The 23,548-nt window shown below is 34.5% G+C and overlaps 1 long non-coding RNA gene across 4 annotated transcripts in view; it reads right to left on the bottom strand.

The window, feature by feature from the left end:
• The window catches only part of LOC105475609 (uncharacterized), a 765,655-nt gene that overhangs the window by 531,438 nt on the left and 210,669 nt on the right, over positions 1-23,548 (bottom strand). For all 4 annotated transcript variants that reach the window (XR_011622191.1, XR_011622190.1, XR_011622192.1 and 1 more), the window contains exon 4: positions 23,427-23,543. This is a non-coding gene — a long non-coding RNA (uncharacterized lncRNA). The remainder of the gene's footprint in view (positions 1-23,426; positions 23,544-23,548) is intronic.

Below are 23,548 nucleotides of genomic sequence, written 5' to 3'. Positions count from 1 at the left end.
TTGTATTTTTTAGTAGAGACGGGGTTTCACCGTGTTAGCCAGGATGGTCTCGATCTCCTGACCTCATGATCCGCCCGTCTCGGCCTCCCAAAGTGCTGGGATTACAGGCTTAAGCCACCGCGCCCGGCTATGGTGAATATTTTTAAACAATGGTCTCTACATTTTGGGGATAAGAAATTTGTTGATAAAACAGACTCTAATCAAAGGACCACAAAGCAATCACTTATTTTTATAAGAATTTTAATAAAGACCATAATCATTGATGCCATATATGTCAATCAGAATTAAATGACTGTTGAGTTAATAGTATCATTCCAGTGATTTGGAAGATTATGTAAAATATTCTTGGGATTCATTCTACCTCTTCATGTGGAAACTTCCAGGAAAACCATTTGGGATTTCTATGAATCACTATACTTTTTCCAAATTGATTCCCCCTAAACCACGGGTAGTATAGATTTGTAAGAAGTCTGTTTAAGCATCTAAACTGCACAGCCCTTCCACCTTCGTAGTTCCAACCCCCCAACACATGCACATGCACACACATGAACAAGCACATATACATATAGAGGTTTACATTTCTTGCCTCGGTAAATGCATCCAGATATTGCAAAGCAATTTAAAAATATTTTCCAGCTGGAATTCCAGAAGTCCAGTATGTTTCAAGCTAGTCTGATCCAGAGGCTCAAGAAAGTATCAGGAACTCAGTTTCCATTCCAATCTTTTTTATGCTTTCCTTAGTATTTGTTTCTGCCTCATGTTGGTTTTTTGTGTTGGTTAAGACTGTCTTCCAGTAGTGACTGGAGCTATATATTCTTTTCTTTGGTTCTCATAGAAAGAATAACAAGCCCAGAATAGCAAGAATGAATTCCTAGAATCACCCTCATTGGACCACATAGGTCCTTGATAAAATGACTATGTCCAAGGGAATGGAACCTGCTGCTTGCTTTAAGACATCATGCCTACTTCCAGAAATACAACATTTTCTTCCAGCGTCATCTTAGGCTACTGAATATTCCTACACAATGGGGAACCCAAACTGACATTTACATGTACTTGTAAATCACTAGTATCCTTTTCTATATGTCGGTCTGCTAAAGACTGTTGCTAGTCAATGCCAGATATATGCACTTTTAACATTTACATTCATAGATTTTAAATCATTTGCTCATTAATTATTGTATCAGCTGGCATCAGGGATTCAAAACAGCCGGTTAATGAGAGTTGCTGGCAATTTTGAATGTGTCAATGTCCACCCAGTTTTTCAGTAGGTATAAAATAGGATTTATAAAGTACACAAAGTCACTATTTTGAGGATAATTGAAGAATATACTTCTCAACTGGCAGAGACCAGATATCTAACCCATTATAGTGTTGCATTCCCAAGGAATAGATCAGTGAATGAATGTGTAATACAATAAAATAGAAAATCCAAGGAAGGCCAAGACAGCTTCCAAGTAATACCTTGACTACATTTAACAGATAGCATTCTTCTTGCAACAATATTATTTTGGTTAAAACTAAACCAAGAGGACTTAATGATCATCTTTTACAATTACTTGCTTATAGTGAAAAGGAAGAAAGATCATCATTTGTAAACAGCACAGGATAGCAGGAAAATGATCACACTTGATCTCAGATAGGGAAGAAGTCTTTTAAATAGCAATCTCTCCTATAAGCAATGGCAAATGGACACTATCAAACTGTGTCAATAAGTTGACTGAGCTTCACAGAAGTAAAGTAACTTGCTGTATATTTTGTGGATTATAAGTGACAGATAGTCTATAACAATACAGAGACTCAACCTTAGGGTGAAGCTAATTCTGGGGAGAGATAGAAGTATCAGACAAAAATTAAATGAGCTCTACCTGACTCAAAAGTCCATACTTGTGTTAATACATGATGCACATAAATGTTTTGCTCATTTATCAGTCAGTTCAACAAAACAGGCCTTTTGAATAATGTGTCTGCAGTTGTATCCTCTAGAGGTAATCAGCAGCTTCTTAATCTTAACCATAATAACACATTATCACTATTTTGTTTCAGTCAGTTAATTTGCAAAACAATAGTAGAGATCCTACCGCACATGTAAGAATTTATTCCTCAGTTATTGGCACTGAATAAATACAGTCACCCTCACTAAAAATGTCAGGGCCTCAGAAAACAATAGCACTGTGCCACAAAGGAAGGAGTCAGGTTGAAGAGCTCATGAGGAAGTCACAACTAAAAGCAGGCATGGTCAACCCTTAAACATAAACTGATGGCAATCAGAGCCAGATTTAGAGTTTGGAATGAAAACCAGTTTTATTTTCTTCAGTGTATTGTTCTACTTTACTAAATATAAGATGGAATAAGTTATATAATTAGAGATTTGATCCATAAGCATTGTTGCTAGTAGGTCTCCTGATAGCTACAGAGAAAATGATAATGTATTAAAATATAATAAATATATTGGCTGGGCAAAGTGGCTCACACCTGTAACCCCAGCACATTGGGAGACCAAGATAGGAGGATTGCTTGAGGCCAGGAATTCAAGACAAGCCTGAGGAACATAGTTAGACCCCATCTCTCTCTTATCTCTTTCTCTCTCTCTCTCTCACATATATGCTTATATATAAGGACACCACATTGTTGGCTTGCAGTAGTGATTCAATCAATTCATTCTTAACAAGTGGACAGCAGAGATCTTTCTAAATACACACTAAATGAAGTTTGGAAATTCATTCAAATATATTACTTTTAAAGAGGATAGTTGTGCACATCTACGGAGGACAAAGGAGAGAACAGAATACAGAACACATAACACAATGTAAGACAGCACTTTTGCTGACATCAGGCACAGAGATAACAGATATCGAGTCATCCTGATATATTCTAGAATTTTCTAGAATATTCTAGAGAAGCAGTTATATATTTACCTATAAGTTTTTTACATTGCTGGCAGACTCTTTTTCTACTGTCTTCTTGCTTACTGTTTACCAGGCATATGATTTCCTTGCTGTAACTCTAACATGCCACATACTTCTCTCTCTCATATATGCATATATATATATATAAGCATATATATATACAGAGAAAGAAGTATATATATAAGTATATATATACACACATATATATAAGTGTGTGTATGCATATATAAGTATAGCGATAGAAGTATATAGGTATAAGTATATACATGTGTGTGTGTGCGTGTGCACGCACGTGTCTGTATATATATATGTCTGTGTGTGTGTGTGTGCGTGTGCACGCACGTGTCTGTATATATATATGTCTGTGTGTGTGTGTGTGTGGATATGTATGTGTATATATGCTTGATCCTCCCACCTCAGCCTTCCTAGTAGATGGGACAACAGGTGATCACCACCACACCTGGCTATTCTCTCTCTAGAGTCCCAGCTACTAGGAAGGCTGAGGTGGGAGGATCACATGAGTCCAGGATACCGAGGTTGCAGTGAACCAAGATCAACAGAGCAAGACCCTGTTATTGTTGTTGTTGTTGTTTGTTTTGTTTTTTAGAAATATCAAGCCTACAATTATTATTTTATTCTCACAAATAGTTTAAAATTTCTTTCAAGCTCAACCAAAGAAGTAAGTTACTTAAGTTTCCAGATCATATCTTTTGTATCTGTTTTCTGTTGGCTTAGACTAAAAGCAAGGACCTAAAGCGATTGGTCTTAAAAAGCAAGTATCTGCCTTGTTTTATAACTAATTGAAAGCTGCTGGTCCTTTGCAAGCCTCTCTACAGACCCATAGAACTGGGAAAAATCAAACAAACAAACAAACAAAAAACACCAAAAATAGCAGGATCAGCCTAAGGCTCAACACCTATTTTGTCCTTAGAGCAACATTAAAAGTTAATCATATGGATTTAATTTCCTTCTTACTGATTTTCTCTGATTTACCCAGGAGGTATACACTATTGGAATGCTGACTCTCTATCCTTATTTTATTATGGACCAGAGAAAAGTTTGGAAATTCATTCAAATATATGATTTTTAAAGAGGATAGTTGTGCACATCTACTGAGGACAAAGGAGAAAACAGAATACAGAACACAATGTAAGACAGAACTTTTGCTGACATAAGGCATAGAGATAACAGATATCAAGTCATCCTCATATATTCTAGAATTTTCTAGAATATTCTAGAGAAGCAGTTATATATTTATCTATAAGTTTTTTACATTGCTGGCAGATTCTTTTTCTACTATCTTCTTGTTTACTGTTTTCCAGGCATATGATTTCCTTGCTGTAACTCTAACATGCCACATGCTCCTTTATTAAGACTTTTGCACTGGTAATTCCCCCTGCCTGGGATGATCTTCCTCAGATATTTACTTCCCAATTCTCTTACATCTTTCAAGTATCTGTTCAAATATTATCCCAGCATGCTGATTACACTTTAGTACAGTATCTTGACCTCTCTTCCTGCCCAATCACCAGAGTACACTCAAGTCCTCCTAACCTGTTCTACTTTTTCTTTATTCCATAGAATTTATCACCATTTAGCACGGTATAATTTATAGTGTTTTTGTTTATTGACTGTCTCCTTCTGCTAGAATGTGAGCCCTGTGACCACAAAATCTTCACATTTTCTTGCGATAATGTATTCAAAGTGCCAAAGCAGTCTAGTGCATAGAAGTCACTCAATAAGTATTTGTTAATGGAAGGAAAGAATTCTAGTAAAAATGTGAAAGATAAGAGCATAAGCTGCCTGGAAGCAGAAGCACTACTTTACTCAGCAGTATATAGCTAGTGCATTTTGTAGTGCCTCACAAATAGTAGATGCTCCAGCAGTGTGTTGAATTAACAAATAAAATAATAGATAAATAATTGTTTATTTTATCGGAGACACAAATGAATTATGCATAATAAAAAATAATTTGTATGCGAATTTGAACAATATTCTACAAAACAACAAGTATTTGATCTGAGTTTTAAAGTACTGATACAGAGGAGTTGTTCAGGTTAAAATACCGAGAAAAAGATAATTAGGGGACCCTTTGAGAGTCAAACATATTATTTATAAATCAGTTTTGAATCTAGTAAATAAATAAGTAAAACAAAACATTGAATTTCCTGCCAAAAGAAAAAAAAAATTCTTAAGCATCATATCTGTCCATATCTATTTAGTTCACAATATTTCTAGAGTTATAAGAAGTATGCAACCTGCTATTATTCAAGAACAAATTATAAGTCCTCAGATTCATAAATCTTGAAAATATGTGGAAAAATTAAAATACAATATTGAAGTAAAATAGAAAGCTGAAATACCACATGAAAAAGAAATACTCAAAACTGTAAAATATAGTGGGACTTCTAGAACATAACATTTAGGTAAAATTACAACTGCATTTAAAGAGATGTATTGCAGAACTATTGAGAATACCACATTAAAAAATATTTCTCGTACAGCAAAGCAACAGTACTTTACTTTTTTAGGAGGCAATATTTCCAATGATTCATGCTTTTTACCCCTAAAACTCAAGAGAAGCAACCACCAAGGCTTTGAGTTTAGTATTAAATAAAACTGTGAAATTAGAACATTGACTATAAAAATCTTAAGCTAAAACACTCACCTTTGGGGACTATATTGCTCCTATAAAAAGTTTGAATCCCTGAAATTTGGTATGTAAATTTCTATTAACACTAAGATTTTTTAAAGATGATGAGATCAATAAGGGTAGTATGTACTTCCTCATAAACTAAGTCTATAGAGTAATACTTGGTTATCCCAATCCCAAGACACTTCTATCATAGTATCAGAATCTTTGTTTGTCAGATGAAGTATTTGAGATATACACAAGTCACATCCAAACTATTTACCAATTTTTTTTTCTTTCTCCCTAGTCTATCTATCACTATCATAGCTACATGCCATTGTTATCTATGCCTGGAGAACTGCCCAGGACACCACATTTTTGGCTTACAGTAGTGATTCAATCAATTCATTCTTAACAAGTTGACAGCAGAGATCTTTCTAAATACACACTAAATCATCTTAAATTCTAATTACGACCTATCAACAGTCTGCCAACGATCTCAGAATAAAGCCCATACTAGTCAACATGGTTCTGCAGGTGACCCTACAATTTCTGACATTATCTTTAAATCATTCCGTCAACAAAACATCTTTTATTTAATGTGATCACATCACTTATGAGGTTATAATTTGCTATTAGCTTATTTGCAACAATAAATGTGTACCCTGTTGAAAGGAATGCATATATCTTATTCTGGAATATGATTAAATACTTTGTACTTAACATCATATGAATAGATGAGGGCATTAAGTGGGAAGAAAAAAAATTAATTGTCATGTAGTCTGTCTCAGCATTTTTATTTCACATAATTCCTGCAGAATGAGAAGACATAAAAAATTAAAGTAGAAGGTAGTAGATAAAAAACCTAACATCCATAAAAACCATAGCACAACTTTAAAATCTGTACTAAAGTTGGAATTACTCTTTTGGGTATCAAAAATGCTCTTTGATTTTACATATAAATATCAATAAACAAGTTACAGAAGTGACAATTTCAGAAGTGTGTATTTGCCATTACTAAAACCTAATCAACACATAGAGAAAAAAAATATTCAAAATTTTCCTTTGACTTTACCTTTTCTTCTTACATTGTATTTCTGTTCCTTTTTTTGGAGAAGTACATTGAGGTTTAGTTTACATACTGGGATTATAAGTGCACAGATTAATGAGTTTTGACAAATGGATTTACCCTTTTTAAGGTATAGAATGTTACTACCAACCCAAGAAGTTTTCTTGTGCCTCTTTCTAGTGGCCCCACTCCTATTTTCAGCTCCAGGTAATCACAGTTTCGGTTTCTACCATACAGTTTAATTTATTCTAGAAAGTTATATAAATTAAATCACAGAGTATGTATGGTTTTGTACTATTCTTTGTATATACTCCGTGCATGTACTCTTTAATGTAACATAATATTTTTAAGATTCATCTATGATGTTCTTTGTAAGAGTAGTTTTTCTTTTTATTACTATTTAGCATTCTATTATTTATTCGTTCACCCTTTGAGGGACATATAGGTTGTTCCCAGTTGGAACTATTACAAAATAAAGTTACTGTGAATTTCTGTGTATTTGGTGTGAACATATGTTAACATTCGTCTTAAGTAAAAACCAAAGAGTAAACTTTGTGAGTCATATGGTAGGTTTATGTTTCACTATATAAGAAAATCTCAATCCTTTGTTCCGAAGTGACTGTACCATATTATGTTCCCAGCAGAAACTTATGAGAGTTCCAGTTTCTCTACATCCTCACCAACACTTCATAGTGTCTTTTAGTGTGTGTGTTTTAGCTTTTTGAGAAAATAAGCTTGGTGATTTTTATTTGCATTTTTTGGCGTTGTGTTTTAATTTGCATTTCCCTGGTATATTGACTAATATTATTGAGCATTTCTGATATGCTTATTGGCCATTCCTATACCTTTTCTTCAAGTTCTCTGATAATTTTTTATTGAGCTGTTTATTGTTGTTGTTATTGTAGTAGTTCTTTATATATCCTAGGTAAGTCTTGTCAGATACATGTATTACAAATTTTGTTTTTCCAGTTGCTGTGTTACTTTTTCATTTTCTTAAACAGGATTGAAAAGCAGCTTATTTTTCTTTCTAATTTTGATAAAGTCTCTGACCCTATTTTAAATGTGGAATTCTCAGACCCTCTCTTGGAAATACTGGCATTGGTCATAAAATATTCTTTTATTTCTGGAACCAAAATTTGATATAGATCCCTAATTTTTCTATGGCATGCATAATTACCATTATACTTTCAAATTTATTCAGACTTATCAGGATTACATATATGCTTGAATTTTATGAGAAAGAACAACTTAATGACACCAAAACTAAAATCAGCTCCAAGAAGTTCATATAGAAGACTTGAAATTTGCAAAGTTAGATTGATTCCTAAAAGTCAACAGATATTGTATAAAAATTCTAATATATTTAATTAGTTTACACAAGGTATACATTTTCTTAATAAATTATATAATATCCTCAGCCTAGTTTTTGTGTTTTGCTTATAATACTACTAAAAATAATTTTGCATGAAAATTGCAAAATGCCTAAGTATGTTAATATACAAGATAAATGTTGAAATGAGTAGTTTCAGGTAGTCTCAGCATTTATTTAGAGATGGGTAGCTATAGAAAGAATACCATTAAACCATGTCTCATTGCTGCTCCCTATTAACTGGCTATGTGGCCATGGGAGTCCTGCAGTCTTTCTTGGCACTTATTGCTCCTAATTATAAAATGAGGGTAGAGAGCCTCCCAGAAACTTGTGCCAGGATAATTTTGGTAGTCACATTTTGTAGAAAAATAGCTATTTTGTATTTTGATTATATTTAAATATACTATCAGTTTCTGATACGTGATTGCTGTGTTCAGGTAGGTCTTAATATTTAACGTCTTTCACAGGGAATTATTAAAAACCCAAATGGCTTTTCTAAATGTACCTAAGTGTATTCTAAAAAAAATGAATGTTTTCATTGTAACGACCCCCTTTAATATGACCACAAGCTGTAAGGCAAATATGCTTGTGAAATTAAAATAGTTTTTTATAACAAATTTTAATATGCACCCAGGAAGCAATGTTTTAGAAAAACAGACATACACAAAACTCAGTGTTGTTATATACACATGCTTTCTCGCCACAGACACTGTCTAATATACATTTCATTATACAATATACCCAATATTCATGCAAGAATATTGTGACTCGAGAAGGAGCATCTTTATGCCAATCCTTGAGTTTTCAGTTATTTATTAATAATTACAGGAAACATCTTAGAGTTTCCGTATTCTCTTTTTCATACTTAAGTAGATATCCTCTAAGATTACCCTGGAGGACTCTTCTCTTCTTTGAAATTTGTTCACTTAGGCAGTTCAAGAAAAGGAAGAACTCCAAGGTAGAGTGTGCATACTTGAAATCAAAGGTAAGAGGAGTCAGGAGAAATGTCTGTAAGAGGGCTCATTAGGTCAAATATATTTTATTTAACAGGGAAACAAAAATTTCATAATATAGTAAATTATATTATTTCTGCCTGAATATTCCTTGTAATTTTTGTGTCCGAGCAAGGCTTTAACGGTAATTAGGTTTTTTTTTTTTTTTTTTAATATTACCGCTTTCTTCTCTAATAATCAAAGCAAAACATTGTATATCACTTCTATATAGAACAAGGAAAAATTGGGGGGAGGGGGAAATTTTTCTTTGCTGAGGGCCAGAGTAAAAATGAAAGACATTTTAGTATGAGAAGCTAAGCGTTTCTGAAAATGTGAGCTCTTCATATGAAAATGGCAATTGTATAAGAGATTTTACAAATATTATGTACGGCCAGAGGATATAGACTTTGAAAACGTTTAAATGGATTGACCTTTATATGAGATCTTCAAATATTGTCAACAATATTTTAAGAGCCTATATAGATAATTTTATTAATTATATGGTCATTTAATTTTATTTAAAATTAATTAACCAATTAATTTTATGATCAGTTATGCAATCCATCTGGAAATTAGTTCATTTTAACATAGATCCTGAAATACCATATTTAATATTTAATCACTCATGATTTCAAAGTTGATAAATCCTGAAGATATATAACACACAGTAGTGACTGCAGGCTTTCCATGAGGTAAAGATAGGGGGCGCTTTTTGACATCCATCTCCAGTTTGTCTGGAGTGAATAGTTGGTGGTAACTCTTAAACTCATCTTTCCTTGAATTCTTGGTTTTAACATCCCCTTGGCTTGGTTGCTGGCTTCATGGAGCAGAGTCTTTGTGTACATTTTCAAAGTACAGCACGTGATTCAGGATTTCCCTCAAATTTTCTGCATGGAAGGCTATGCTTTTCTCAATGACATTCCTCAAAATGCTGGCTCTAAGTCTCCAATTCACCAGTCTTCTTCCCACTCTAAAGCTGACTGCTCTCCATCTGCATTCTCTCTGCCAACATAAGCGTGTATTTGGATAGTAGCAGTAGAAAAATAGGTACATGCCATTTGGCCAAATGTGGCCTTTTACTTCTGTCTTACTGCTCCTATAGTACTTTATTTATACCACATGTCACATCACTTAATTTCAAAATATATTATAGTCTATTGCTTATGTAAACATTTTATTTTTTCCTCGTAATTACACAGGACAACGACTCTTCCCTGTTGATCTATTATCTATTGTACTGCTTGGGACTCAAGAACAACAGAATACATATGTTCTTTTGCTAAAGCAAAACAGAATGAGTACATAGAGTTTCTCAATCTTACTGGCCACAATATTAGTGAACAATTCTCTTGAAGCCATTGGGAGTAGCTACAATAGATCATAGCTTAGGTTAGAAAAGTTTATTTCATGTCCCTCAATCTCTTCTATTTTATACTTAGACCCTCTGTGAGAAAGCATGATGCCCTTGTAAGTTATAATAATTAGTTTTTGAAAACATAGAGATTAGAAAATATATATATATATTCTCTTCTGAGGACAACACACATACATTGAACCTCCTAGACAGTTGTGGCTTACAGGAGGTGGATGGTTCTCCCATGACAGGGCTCAAAGAAAGAGGAAGCCAGAAAGGAATAAGATTAAGTAGGGCAGGTTTACCACAACTTGGTTATGGAGTAAGCAGTTGTGGTCTGTGCTGGAAAGCAGTGAACACAGATGTCTTCATCCCCCTTGCTAACTTGTTTCTTTTGCCCATGTTATAGCTTTGGGGAACTTAAGAAGGGAAGGTATTTTTCCAACATACAAATACGTTTCAATAATGAAGGAAAATCAGGAAGAAAAGGAAAGACAATGAAATTCTAAATAAAGTAGGTTAAAAGGAAGACTTCTTTCTTTCCTTCCCTCTTCCCTCCCTCCCTCCTTTCCTTTCTATCATCTGTCAGTCTGTCCTTCGCTTCTCAGAAATAGTGTCCTATATTACCAAATTCAGCATAAATTATTCATATTGCATAATTATAAAGGAAGGTGAGGTGGAGCAGCAACTGCTAAATCTGTGCATCTAATTTAAACTAAAACTTGCAGACCATCAACACTTTAGATTAGGTCTTCTTTTATGGGGGGAAAAAAAAAGGTACTCATCATATTAACTGATTCTTTGAGATATTTCCCTAAATGACAAATGGTGGGAACATGGCATGGAATCAAATTTCTAAGGATAGCTTTTCAGCTAATGATTTGTTTGAAAAACCTAAATTGATGTTCAACTCTGAATAGGAAAATAGACCCAGTTTACACTGCAACTGGCTTGTCTGCCCTCCATTCGTTAAACAATGGGCTAGGTTTGAATAATTGATCTATATTGATTTACAATATAATGGCAACATGCCCCAATATCATAAAAGATTTATGTTTTTATTCAGTGTTTATGTTGATATCTTAAGTAGCAAGCACATCGCACAGCACATCGCTATGTAGTGACAAGACCAAATGCTCTTTGGCAGAGCTTCAGTATAAAAATGAGAAGGTGTTGATTTCATTACCACTCTGGCAATACATTTGAAAGAGTGTTAATGACTATTAATGGCCTAGTCCTGAGCCAGAAGAACGCCTGAAGTCAGTGAAAGTGGCGTTTTTATCTGCTCTTAAACATTAAAAAGAGAGAGCCTCCTACAGTTGCATTTGTAAGTGCCTTTCCTGCTCTACAAATAATCACATCCCCCACTTAACTGAGCTTTTAAAAATGTTGAAATTCAAGGCAAACCCAATTTCTCCACTCTGGAGGCTTTGCTCTCTTCCTTTTCCTTATAACAACTAAAACATTTTGCTCTTGTCAAAAAGTATTTGAAGGTGAATTAGAACAAAATTATTTTAAGAGGACCTTTTGTCTCTTAAATTTTGCAGTATAGAAACTTCATTGTTTCAGGTTTAACAAGAAGAGTTACTCATTTCCTCTTCTTGTTTATTTTTGGAGACACAGATGAGTCCAAACATTCTATGATGGAATGCACTATGAAGCCCAAATGTTTTCAGGGTTTGATTATTTTCTTCCCTCCAACAAATTTTCCTTTTTCCTTTTTTTTTTTCTTTTTTTTCTTTTTTGGGTTTGTTTTTGGTCCCTTGAGGGTCCCAAATCAACAAGTTATTAGATGAGGAATGGAAGCTTCTGTTTCAGAAATCACGACTGCAGCTAGACAACAGAAAACAGATGCCAATTATTTGCCTATGGCTGCTGGAAAACAAAACATTTTATGACATTTACTTTGCCTTAGCAGAACTGCTGCTGATGCCAAAGAAATATAAACTAGTCAAATTATCAGCAGCCGGTTTTGAAATGTGAGGTATTATAATTTGGAATCTTGTTCTACAGTTGGTCATTCTGTGACCTACAAATTTCTTTATACACTGATTCCACATGCAATTTGATGTAAAATTCAAGCATTTTAACAGAATAAGCAGGGAAAATATGTGTAATAGATATATACAATTAAATATTTGATATAATTCAATATCTTATGCATTTTCTTCTAATTCCACTAGTTTTTGATTCAGGGATAAAGATAATGTTTGATGTTTGCTACTCAAAAGTAAGTTTCTTAACACACATTTTTATTTCATGTGGCAAAAGCTTCAAATTAAACATCTTTCTTACACTGAATTCAGCTGAATTATTCATTGTTAATGTGATGTCACAAGCAATGTTTAAATATTTTTCCTACAGTAGTTAAGAGTGGCTTAATTTAGTCAGAATCAATATCCATCTAGCCCCATAAGAATATACATTTTATACATATTTTTAGATTAAGTGTCTCACCTTTGAGACACATTTCTGAAGCAATGTCATAGGTGGACTTCACTAAAAATAGCAGTTATGACAAATAAATTTCTGCCCATATAGCCATGATAATGTGCTATATTGAAGATCTGGATTTGCAAATAAAATCTTTTGAACATTTATACCATGTGTGCCTAGTTCTCTTGTCATGGTGATTTTGGTTACCTTTTAAGGTGTGAAGAAAGGCAGCTATTAAATTTTACTTAAGGGTATGGATTTACCACAAGCAATGATTCTATAACATCTGTCATATGAGTGTCTACATTGCCTCAAGAAGTGTCCTGAGTGAGTGAGAAGCAAGCTATATTAGGGATTAGACTTATATCACTCAGGACTGGTTGAATATATAAGATGAAAAGTGATGATCAAAGTAACTGAAAGAATATTTCTCCATTTTTAATTTGCACATGAATCACCAGAGATCATGTCAAATGCAGATTCTGATGTAGTAGTTCTGGCGTGGGGCCTGAGGCTCTGATTTCTACAGCTTTCAATGTGAGGATGTCAAGCAGCTTGTCCATGGATCATACTTTGAGAGGCAAGAGTGTAGATGATGTGGGGTGGGGTCATTCTCCACTGAATAACACCAATTTTCAGAAGTAGTTAATTATTTTCAACCTCAACATGCAAGGAGGTTGATTAACTTGCAGTCAGGACTCAAAGAACCCTAGTCCAGCCTATTTGATGAGTAATGATTGTCATCAACCACCTGATTCTAGTGTAATGTGTGGAGGCTGAATGATAGGCTACACAAGACTTTCACCATCTCCTTCGTAGATATGATAATGTTAATGTCTTCCATGGTGTATGCTTTTGTGTGTGTGTGTGTGTGTATGCATGGGGAGAAAGAGTAAGAACTTAAAATTAGAGGCAGAAGCACATAAGAACATTATGGCATCATTAGAAAAAAGGGAAAATGTAACTGTATCCCTAGGGATGACCCAAACAAGTGGTGCATCAAGTTCCCAGTAGCATGTCTTCCTAACTTCAGCATCAATCACACTGAACATCTGAATAATCATCACAGCAAAGGAGGGGGAAATTTAATCACATTTGTCTTTGCTCCCATCCTTTCAAGCAATAGAATCTGTATATGGGCATAGATTCCAGACAATATTTTAGCACCCCTGATGGACATTAATTTGGCTAGCATTTAGCTAAAGTTCATCTCTACCTATTATTCTCCATCTCCAGTCAAAGGAAGGCTTCCTATAAAATTAAAACCAAAAAGATCATTTCTAGGTAACATTTTCTGCACTCCTACACCCTCCCCATCACACTCCACAAACACCTGGGACAACTTTATGGATTCTTCTTCAGTAGACAGGAATTTTGTCAGATTTCCTGTCTACCTAGGGAACACCTGGCAGGATGTCACAGCCAATTAGTGAAAAAAAGAGCATTTAATATCCTCTTGGAAGATTTCAGACTCATAACCACATTAGATGAATAGATTTTGAACCACATCATACTCCTCCCATCCAACTCCCAGTCCCAAGTACCATTGATCCTTTCACAGGTATTTTTCTATTTAAAAAAAAAAATTTTGTGTGCTCAACCTGTCCTCACAACCCCATGCCTGAAGTGTTGCAGTTGTCTTCTAACTGGTCTGCCTGTCTCAGTTTTCATGATTTTAAATAACAGTGTCTCATTAGTTCCCAGCACTCTGCTAGTTGTTGGTTTAACAACCCTTATCAACTGCCTTTAGTGGGGCAGTTGATATGGGTTGATATATGTAAGAATAACTCTGAATTCCACACTCTGTCATTCAAGTTGTCCACAAAATATATGGACATTTTTTGAAATATATTGACATTTTTTGAAGTCTCAAAAGTTAGCCTTTTTCAATATCCCAAACAATCCATGCTTATCATCATGTCTGCTTAGATTTTACTGATTTCCAACCACTGAACTGTAATCTAAACACTTCTCCATTAATTTTTCCTTGAAGTCTTTTGACCACACCAATTTTTACTGATTTCTTCCATAGCAGTAATTACCACTCATTTTATTGTTTGTTAATATGCTGCCTCATGTTTTGTTTCTCTTGCTATTATTTGATTTTTAAACATTATGTTTCTTCTATATAGGATTCTTGTGCCTCCATGAAGTTTGGGAAGATGGACATCGGAGTCAGTCTAGATTTGAGTCTCAATGAGTGAACAGTAATTGTCATCTGTAAATCAGGGATGAAAGCACTCATCTTTCATGACTATGGTGGGGTTTCAGAGATAGTAAGGGTAACATATCTAGAACAGCTACTGATAATAGTTTTGTTTTCAAATAATGTTACTTTTTCTTAACTGCTCAACATTAAGGACTTTGCAAGATGTGACACATATCCACCATAGTATATACAAGAGGGCTCTGTACAAAGGACAGATATGAGATACAAAAATCCCTCTTTATTTAATTAAATTGTGTTGAATTAAATGTTAATCTGTAACTAAGGCCTATTCTGTGGAATTATGTGATGGAAACCCTGGCAAATTTATTACGAGTCTGCTGTTATTTTAAAACACTTCCCCTGTGGCTATATGTAACACATTCATGGCTTCTATCCCTTTAAGATATTATCATTTATTTGATGTAACTGAACCTTTCATAGTCACTCATTAGTACACAGAATACAGGATGACTTTAGCAAAATAATTAACTGGAATCAGAAGAAAATCTAAAAATAGATCTCGCAAATAGCCTAAATAGGCTAACCCAAGGCTGTTAAGAGGAAAATATAATTTATTTCCACACAAATTCTGCAAAATTTAGCACATGGTAGATGTTAAATAACTTTTCTCTGAATGAGTGAATCAATGAAGGAATAATATTATTCTATAAAAATTTGTATGAATCTCTAGTAATAGCTTTGTCTTATTGAAATATTTTTAATCTATGAGTGATAAAAATATTTTAACTTTTTTAGTAAATAGATTTACTATTTACTAAATTTACTATTTACTATTCATTAATAGAATGAATACTAATTCATTCATTAATATAAATATTTAGTAATCCTATCATATGTTAGAGTATATAGTAATTTGGAGATATGAAAATTAATGTCTGAATGTTTGCCATCAAAAATTATTTAGCAGCAGTGACAGTGTGTTCCCATCACTGCACCTAGTATATTTTTAAGAGAAAATTCATAAATATTAATATGATTTGGTTTCTTAAAGATTGGATATTATGTTTTATGTGTTGCTGATGTAATTAATTTTGTTTTGTCAAACTCTTATACATCCTGTCCCCTCATTGTAAAGCCAAATTTTCATGACTGGTCTATCAATTTAATTAACGATATGATTTCTTCTCCATGTAGTTTGCAATACTATTGAATGTAGAACATTTCCAAAGTACTAGAAATTTAAAAAGCAGTTTTCTGGAGCCTCTTTTGGAGGACATTATTAGAATTAGATGTTCATGTAAAATTGGTTTTCTGTATCTGACAATATCTTCTAAATGCCTTTTATGACCGTCTTTTGAAGATTTATTATGAAAGACCTGGTATTAAAAACATACTTTTGACATCTATAGACATCGAAACAAATTAACCTGCCCAGTGGAGCTTATGAGTATTAGTGTTCAAAGCATTCATTTGCCTCAGAACCAAATACCATTGTGTATAGTTTGAATCTTTCTGTGAGCAATCTCTCTCTGGAAGATTTGAAGTCATGCTTCATTTCTATTTGGTAAACTAGAGTGCCATTTTGCTCAAGTAAAACACCTGAATCTAACTGCCTCCCTTCCTCCATTTACTTCATTAAGATGTAACTTTATTTATGATCAGCATTCTATTTTCTTGAGACAGAAATTAATCACAATAAGTTTGGTGGATTCATTCCAGCAAGGGTGAATCCAGTTTCATTATCCTGAAAATCTACAGTGGACTATATAATAATCATCAATGTCAATAAGAATTTGCATTTAATGTTTGAAATCAACATGTGTTCATCTTAAAGGAAAATGTTAAGAAGAATAATATACTGAAAGCTGAAACAGGTAGTGCTAATGTTATACCTATACTATATCATTCTACTTTTGAGTCCTCAGTACCTTATGACATCATGTTGATTCATGTTCACAAGTCAAGTTTGGTGTAATCATGGTCAAGGAATCATCATTTCATTCTTTAAAAGCATAAGAAAATGTTAAATGAGGTATAATAATTTCACAAAACTTGACTTAAAGTTGGAAACAATATTTGGCATTTGCTACATTTAAAAAGTGTATTTGTGATTTTTGGCCAATATATTCCTTTTGACAGCTTGTCTATTATCTGAAATTACATAGGTCAGGGTGGCATTAAGACTGGGAGAGAATGGGAAGGCTTATTATGTGGTTTCAGTAAGATGAGAAACATTAATTTCTCAAATAACCAAGAGTGAAATTCCATTTCAGACTAAATAAAAATCAAGAAGGATGTTCTGATACATTGAATTGAAATTAAGAATCTGGTTATCTTATCGATTCATTATCTCTAAGGTGTGCAAAAATTGTTTCTTCCTCATTTTTAGAATGAGAAATGTTTCTTCCTCATTCCTGGAAACATTTTAATTCTACTCTTAGGAACTAAGGTGACAGTATGTTGTGAAACTTACAAGCTCTATTAAGTTAAAAAATTTAACATGCAAACACATAAATGGATACTGTTATTTACAGCAGGGGTCCCTAACCCACCCCCCTCCCGCTATCAGACACTGGTATCAGTCTATGGCCTCTTAGGAACCAGGCCACACAGCAGGAGGTAAGCAGACAGCAAGCAAGCAAAGCTTCATCTGTATATACAGCAGCTCCCCCCATTGTTCTCATTACCACCTGAGTTCTGCCTCCTGTCAGATCAGTGGTAGCAGTAGCTTTTCACAGGAGCATGAATCTTATTGTGAACTGCACATATGAGGAATCAAGGTTGCATGCTATTTACGAGAATCTAATGCCTGATGATCTGTCACTGTCTCCCATCACCCCCACATGGGACCATCCAGTTGCAGGAAAACAAGCTCATGGCTCCCACTGATTCTACATTATGGTGAGTTGTATAATTATTTTATTATATATCCCAATGTAATGATAATAAAAATAATGTGCACAATAAATGTAATGTGCTTGAATCATCCTGAAACCATACCCCCAAAACCAGCCCATGGAAAACTTGTCTTCCACAAAACCAGTCTCTGGTGCCAAAAAGTTTGGGGACTGCTGATTTAGAGTATATTTGATTATTTATATATATGAGGCAATGTTCAGATTATGATACATTCTAATCTACAACAGGAAAGGGTAATTTGGAATTTCTTCAACTAGTGCTTGGAGTAAACATCTATCATCAGAATTAACATTTTTAATAAAATACTGTGTATCAGTGAAGCGCATTATGAACCTAAGTAAATATATGCTTGTGTGTACTTAATAAGTTTGAATTTCATAAAATGTCATATATTTAGTAGATTTTTTAATGTAAATATTTCATTGGTGTTCCTGTTGAAATTCTGCCTCACTGAAGAAGATTTCTTCTATTTCTCTAATTCACTCTTACTCCATGTGTTGCTTCCCTTGGATTTTCTTTGCAATTTCTGTGGTTTTTACTTGTTTCTCTGAGTAAATTATTAGTTTTCTAACAGTAGGTTTCAGCACTCTTCTTTAATAAGTATCAACAAGCACCAAGTATAATACAGTTTGGCTTAATCCACATTACAGTAAGTATATAAGTAAGTTCTTGATTGTCCCTGGCAGAGTAGTTGCTTAGTTCAATTATGTGCTGTCATAGAATAGAGGAGACATTAAAAAAGGAGAAAAAAGGTTTGTTAGTAAGGAATGGCTAAACACATGTCAAATTTGATGAAAAGCATTTATCTATATATCCATTAAGCTCATTAAATTCCACATTGGATAAATACAAAAAGATTTGCATGTAGATATATCATAGTCAAACTTTGGACAGCCAAAACTAAGCAGAGGCCAGGCACAGTGGCTCACACCTGTAATCCCAGCACTTTGGGAGGCCAAGGAGGGCGAATCACTTGAGGCCAGGAGTTGGAGACCAACCTGGCCAACATGGTGAAATCCTGTCTCTAATTAAAATGCCAAAAATTAGCCAGGCATGGTGTTGCATGCCTGTAATCCCAGCTACTTGGGAGGCTGAGCCATAAGAATCACTTGAACCCAGCAGGGTTGCAGTGCACCAAGGAGGTTTGCAGTGAGCCAAGATTGTGTCACTGCACTCCAGCCTGGGAGACAGAGCAAGATGCTGTCTGGGGAAAAAAAAAAAAAAAAAAAAGCCAGGCCCAGTGGCTCACGCCTATAATCCCAGCACTTTGGGAGGCCGACGTGAGCAGATTACTTGAGGCCAGGAGTTTGCGACCAGTCTGCCCAATTTTGCCAAACCTTGTCTCTACCAAAAATACAAAAATTGGCCAGGCATGGTGGTGTGTGCCTGTAGTCCCAGCTACTCAGGAGATTGAGGCAGGAGAATCACCTGAGCCCAGGGGGCAGAGGTTGCAGTGAGCAGAGATCTTGCCACTGCACTCCAGCCTCGGCAACAGAGGGATACTCTGTCTCAAAACAAACAAACAAACAAACAACAACAACAAAAATAAAAACAACTAAAAAGAAACCATCAAAACAATGAGATTAAAAACTATTTAGCACGTAAAAGAGAATTATAATAAAACTAACATCTTCTCAGAATTAATGGAGGCTAGAATGCAGGGAGTTGACATATTTATACATCTAAAAAAATGAAGATGTCAAATATTAATTCAACGATCAGTGAAACTACCCTTCAAAATGAGAATAAAAATAGAGATAATCCTTGCCTGTTCCCCAAAGACCTGTACCTAACTGAAATCTATGGAACAGTCCATCTAACAGCAAAAGAATACACATTCTTTCCAAGGGCATATGAAAAATATCCTATGATAAACCACATGTTCGGCCATAACATAGTAATCTATAATCAGCTTTAAAAAGAATAAAATAGAGTATATTCTCAAAAGAAAGATATTAAATTAGAAATCAACAAAACTATGGAAATTTTAATCTTCGGAAAATAAACCACACACTACTAAGTAACTCATAGATCAAAAAATAACTTACAGGGAAAATAGAAAATACTTTAAAATGACTGAAAATTGAATCACATCATAAAAAAAAATTAAGCAATGTAGGCAAAGCTGTATTTAGAGAAAGAAATTTTAGCTTTAAATGTTAATGTTAAATACAATCCCAAATAAATATATTTCTACCTTAAGAAACTAGTAAAATGAGGAAAAAACAAACTCAAAGAAAGCAGAAAAAAGTAATAAAGATTAGAACAGAATTAGTAAAATGGAGAAAAGAGAAAATCAATGAAACCACAGGCAGGTTTGTTGGAAAAAATAGCAAAATTGACAAAAGTTTATATATACTGAACAAGAAAAAAGAGACACAAAATGAAAATCCAAAATGAAAAATAGTGTATCATTATAGATTTTACAGAAATTAAAATGTATATAAGGGAATAAGAGCAACTTTATGCTGAAAAATTAGACAACTTAAATAAATGGACAAAGGTTAAAATAAAAAACAAATTATATATACTGACAAGAAAAGATATAGAAAATATAAATACATGTATACAAAGTAAAGGGGTTAAACTGGTAATTAAAATGCTTCCAAGAAAGAAAAATTCAGATTCAGGTAGTTTTACAGGTAAATTCTATCAAGTATTTTAAAAAGAGGTGACATGAATCATTCATAAAGTGTTAAAGTTCAGAAGCTGGAACAATTTTCAACTCATTGTGACTTGCCCCAAAGCTAACTACAGACAAAAATATCACAAGAAAGGGAACCACGTATCAATATTTCTCATGAATATAGACAAAAAGTCAACAAAACATTTGCAGCCCAAACTCAGCAACACATTAAAAATATTACACATCATGACCAACTGAAATTTATCCCACACAGAATTATCACACAGAGAATTTCTTTCACAAGATAAATTTTTACAACCCTTCCACAACTTGTTCAAACTTTTAGCTTTATCTAAGTTAAAACAATCTTTTAACCCTCTGGCAAAGATTTATATGCTATGACTTCTTATAACCTTTTTTTTTGAGACAGAGTCTCACTTTGTCATCCAGCCAGGAGTTCAGTGGGGCAATCTCAGCTCACTGCAACCTGCATCTCCTGAGTTCAAGAGATTCTCCTGCTTAGCCTCCCAAGTAGCTGGAATGACAAGTATGTGCCATTACACTGGGTTAATTTCTGTACTTTTCATAGAGATGGGGTTTCACCATGTTGGACAGGCTGGTCTCGAACTCCTGACTTCAACTGATCCTCCCACCTCAGCTTCCCAAAGTGCTGGGATTACAGGCTTGAGACAGGGCACCTGGCCGCCTTCTCATAATCTTTAACCAAAAACACATTTCACGCTACTCATACACCTTGCATGTATTAATAGAACTTATTTTCAGTAGTCTTAATTTCATGTTATAATGGTAACTCTTAGGAACTTTTACTTTTGGTGCATAAATTTCCTTTCATCAATCATTTCACGACTTACACAGACCATTTACGACATGCTTGGATTTTCTAACTTGTCCTAAACAGCCCTCTTTTTAAACAACCAGTTATTCTAATTTAGGACACGAATTTACCACATGAAATCCTCTCTTATATAGACTCTTTTCTTTATAACCTTCTGGGCATAGCTAGGGGGCATGGCTAATTCAACATGTCCCAGGCCGTATCTAGAATCTAATGTGTTCATGGTAGATAAATTAAACAATTTTCAAAAGTCACAGCAGTTTATGACCTTACAGTCTTTGGCAAACCTAATATGTGACCTGCCTAATTTAGACTAAATGTCCTTATTTTACCAACAATATTTTAAACTTTTTATTTCCAAAAGATTATTAAAGTTATGTGAACTAAAAGGAATTAGTTTTTATTTTTCTTTCAGAATATTTAAGTGCTTATTTTTCTTTAATTCAGTTAATTAGAGCTCTTTTATATAAACATCACACATGCAACACATACATAATTACACAGACAGACAGAAGAAGATCTGGCAATTGTAAGATTTTTCATTTGCCAGTATTGAAGTTTCTTAATTGGATTACTGGCTGTAGGGAGCATCCTTCAAGAAACAGGGCTAGGAACACATGCAGTTTTTACAATATCTAGAATCTTCAAAGGTAGCTTGAAGACAGAAAAATTCAAGAAGGGAAGGCAGAAGTTGTTCATGGAGGGGAAGAGAACTATCAAATGGTAAATATCACACAGATACCAACCAGAAAGTAGTCATTTCTTAAGCCAGGATTGAACCTGGGCCACCACTGTAAAATGGCAGAAGCCAAAAGAAACTACTGATATATGGTTATAAGGTTAAGCTCCCAAGGACATAAAACAAGATGGAGACCTCATCCAGGTTTTCTATTTTTTTCAGAGACCTGCAGCAAAGTTTGTAACTGACCAGCTTGCTGGGCCATCTTGAATTGTGAGCTTATGGGGTCCTAAGCCCATGTTCTATACTAATGTACCCCTATTCATGACAGAATGACACAGAAAGACAAATTCGTAGCACAGAATACACCAGATTCAGCACAGTTTAAGACTAGCCTCAGAATCCTCTTTCACATTAATCAAAATTTTACAGAGGAGATAAACAGTGATTTTTATCATTCATTCAACTGGTTTGCACACAGTAAGAAAGACCAGAAGCCTGACTGGAAGGAAATTCTTACCCGTTTGCCAGCATGTCAGGTTTCTAGGTTCCTCTTCCATGAGGAGCCCTACCTAGCAATGCTGTTTGCCACACCATACCTCTGGGGGCCAAGCTGCATCACAATGGAAAATCATGGAACCACAGGCAAAATCCTCATCATTTTGTAAAATGTTGACCAAGGGGCTTTATGTGGTAAACAAATTAACATTTTCCATTCTGGCCAGAGCAAAATATGTGTGACAAAACACAGACAGTAGCCACTCTGCTTAGCACCTAATATTGAACTGGCAAAGGTCAAATTTGCCCCTGGTTGGGCCCTGCCACCTTTAATCCATTTTAACCAAGAGGGAGGGGAGGGCTTCTAACCCAATCACATCCTTTACTCAGGTAAAATGTACACCATTACTTATCCAAAGTCAGCCAATTGGTGTTGCAGTCTATTTCCTTTGGATCAGAATAGTAACTAAGCTACAAGGTCAGTAGATTTAATTTTGGGGAGCCCTCGTTTTTAAATTAACTTCAGTGCATTGTTGTTCATTCAGAAAGGATCCCATTTTTAGCTAAAATACCAGCTTTACTCTCAGGTTCCCTTGATTAACTTAGACAGTGATTTTTCTACCTAAGAATGTAAGACAAATGAAACAAAGGGGTAGAATACAAAAATCACTGCAAATTTTCCAAAGCCAAACTTTAAAACCCTGACAATATTATTATTTACTACCAGTTTCTTTCTGACTCAGTCAGATGTAAGGGGCCTCTAACTAGATCCAAGCCAGTTAATTACCAGATCAAATCTGATCCTGAACTCAGTCTAGTTACTTCCAAACCCAGTTTAGAACAGAAATTTGCTCAAAGAAACTTGGAAAGCTCAAAACACAAATCCGTGGAGCTCCAAAATCCAAAAGAGAACTTACCCACTGCTCTGAGAGATCAAAGGAAACAAGTGGGTCCTTGCAGGTACCTTGCTTGTTCACTCAGCAATTCTGGGGTTCATTAAAGCTCTCTACTTTGAACGACGCTTCTGACACCATCTGTT

Source organism: Macaca nemestrina, chromosome 4, assembly GCF_043159975.1.
Source record: "Macaca nemestrina isolate mMacNem1 chromosome 4, mMacNem.hap1, whole genome shotgun sequence".
NCBI classification, from domain to species: domain Eukaryota; kingdom Metazoa; phylum Chordata; class Mammalia; order Primates; family Cercopithecidae; genus Macaca; species Macaca nemestrina.
The sequence above is the reverse complement of the archived record's forward strand: the minus strand, read 5'-3'. Positions and strand labels throughout refer to the sequence as shown.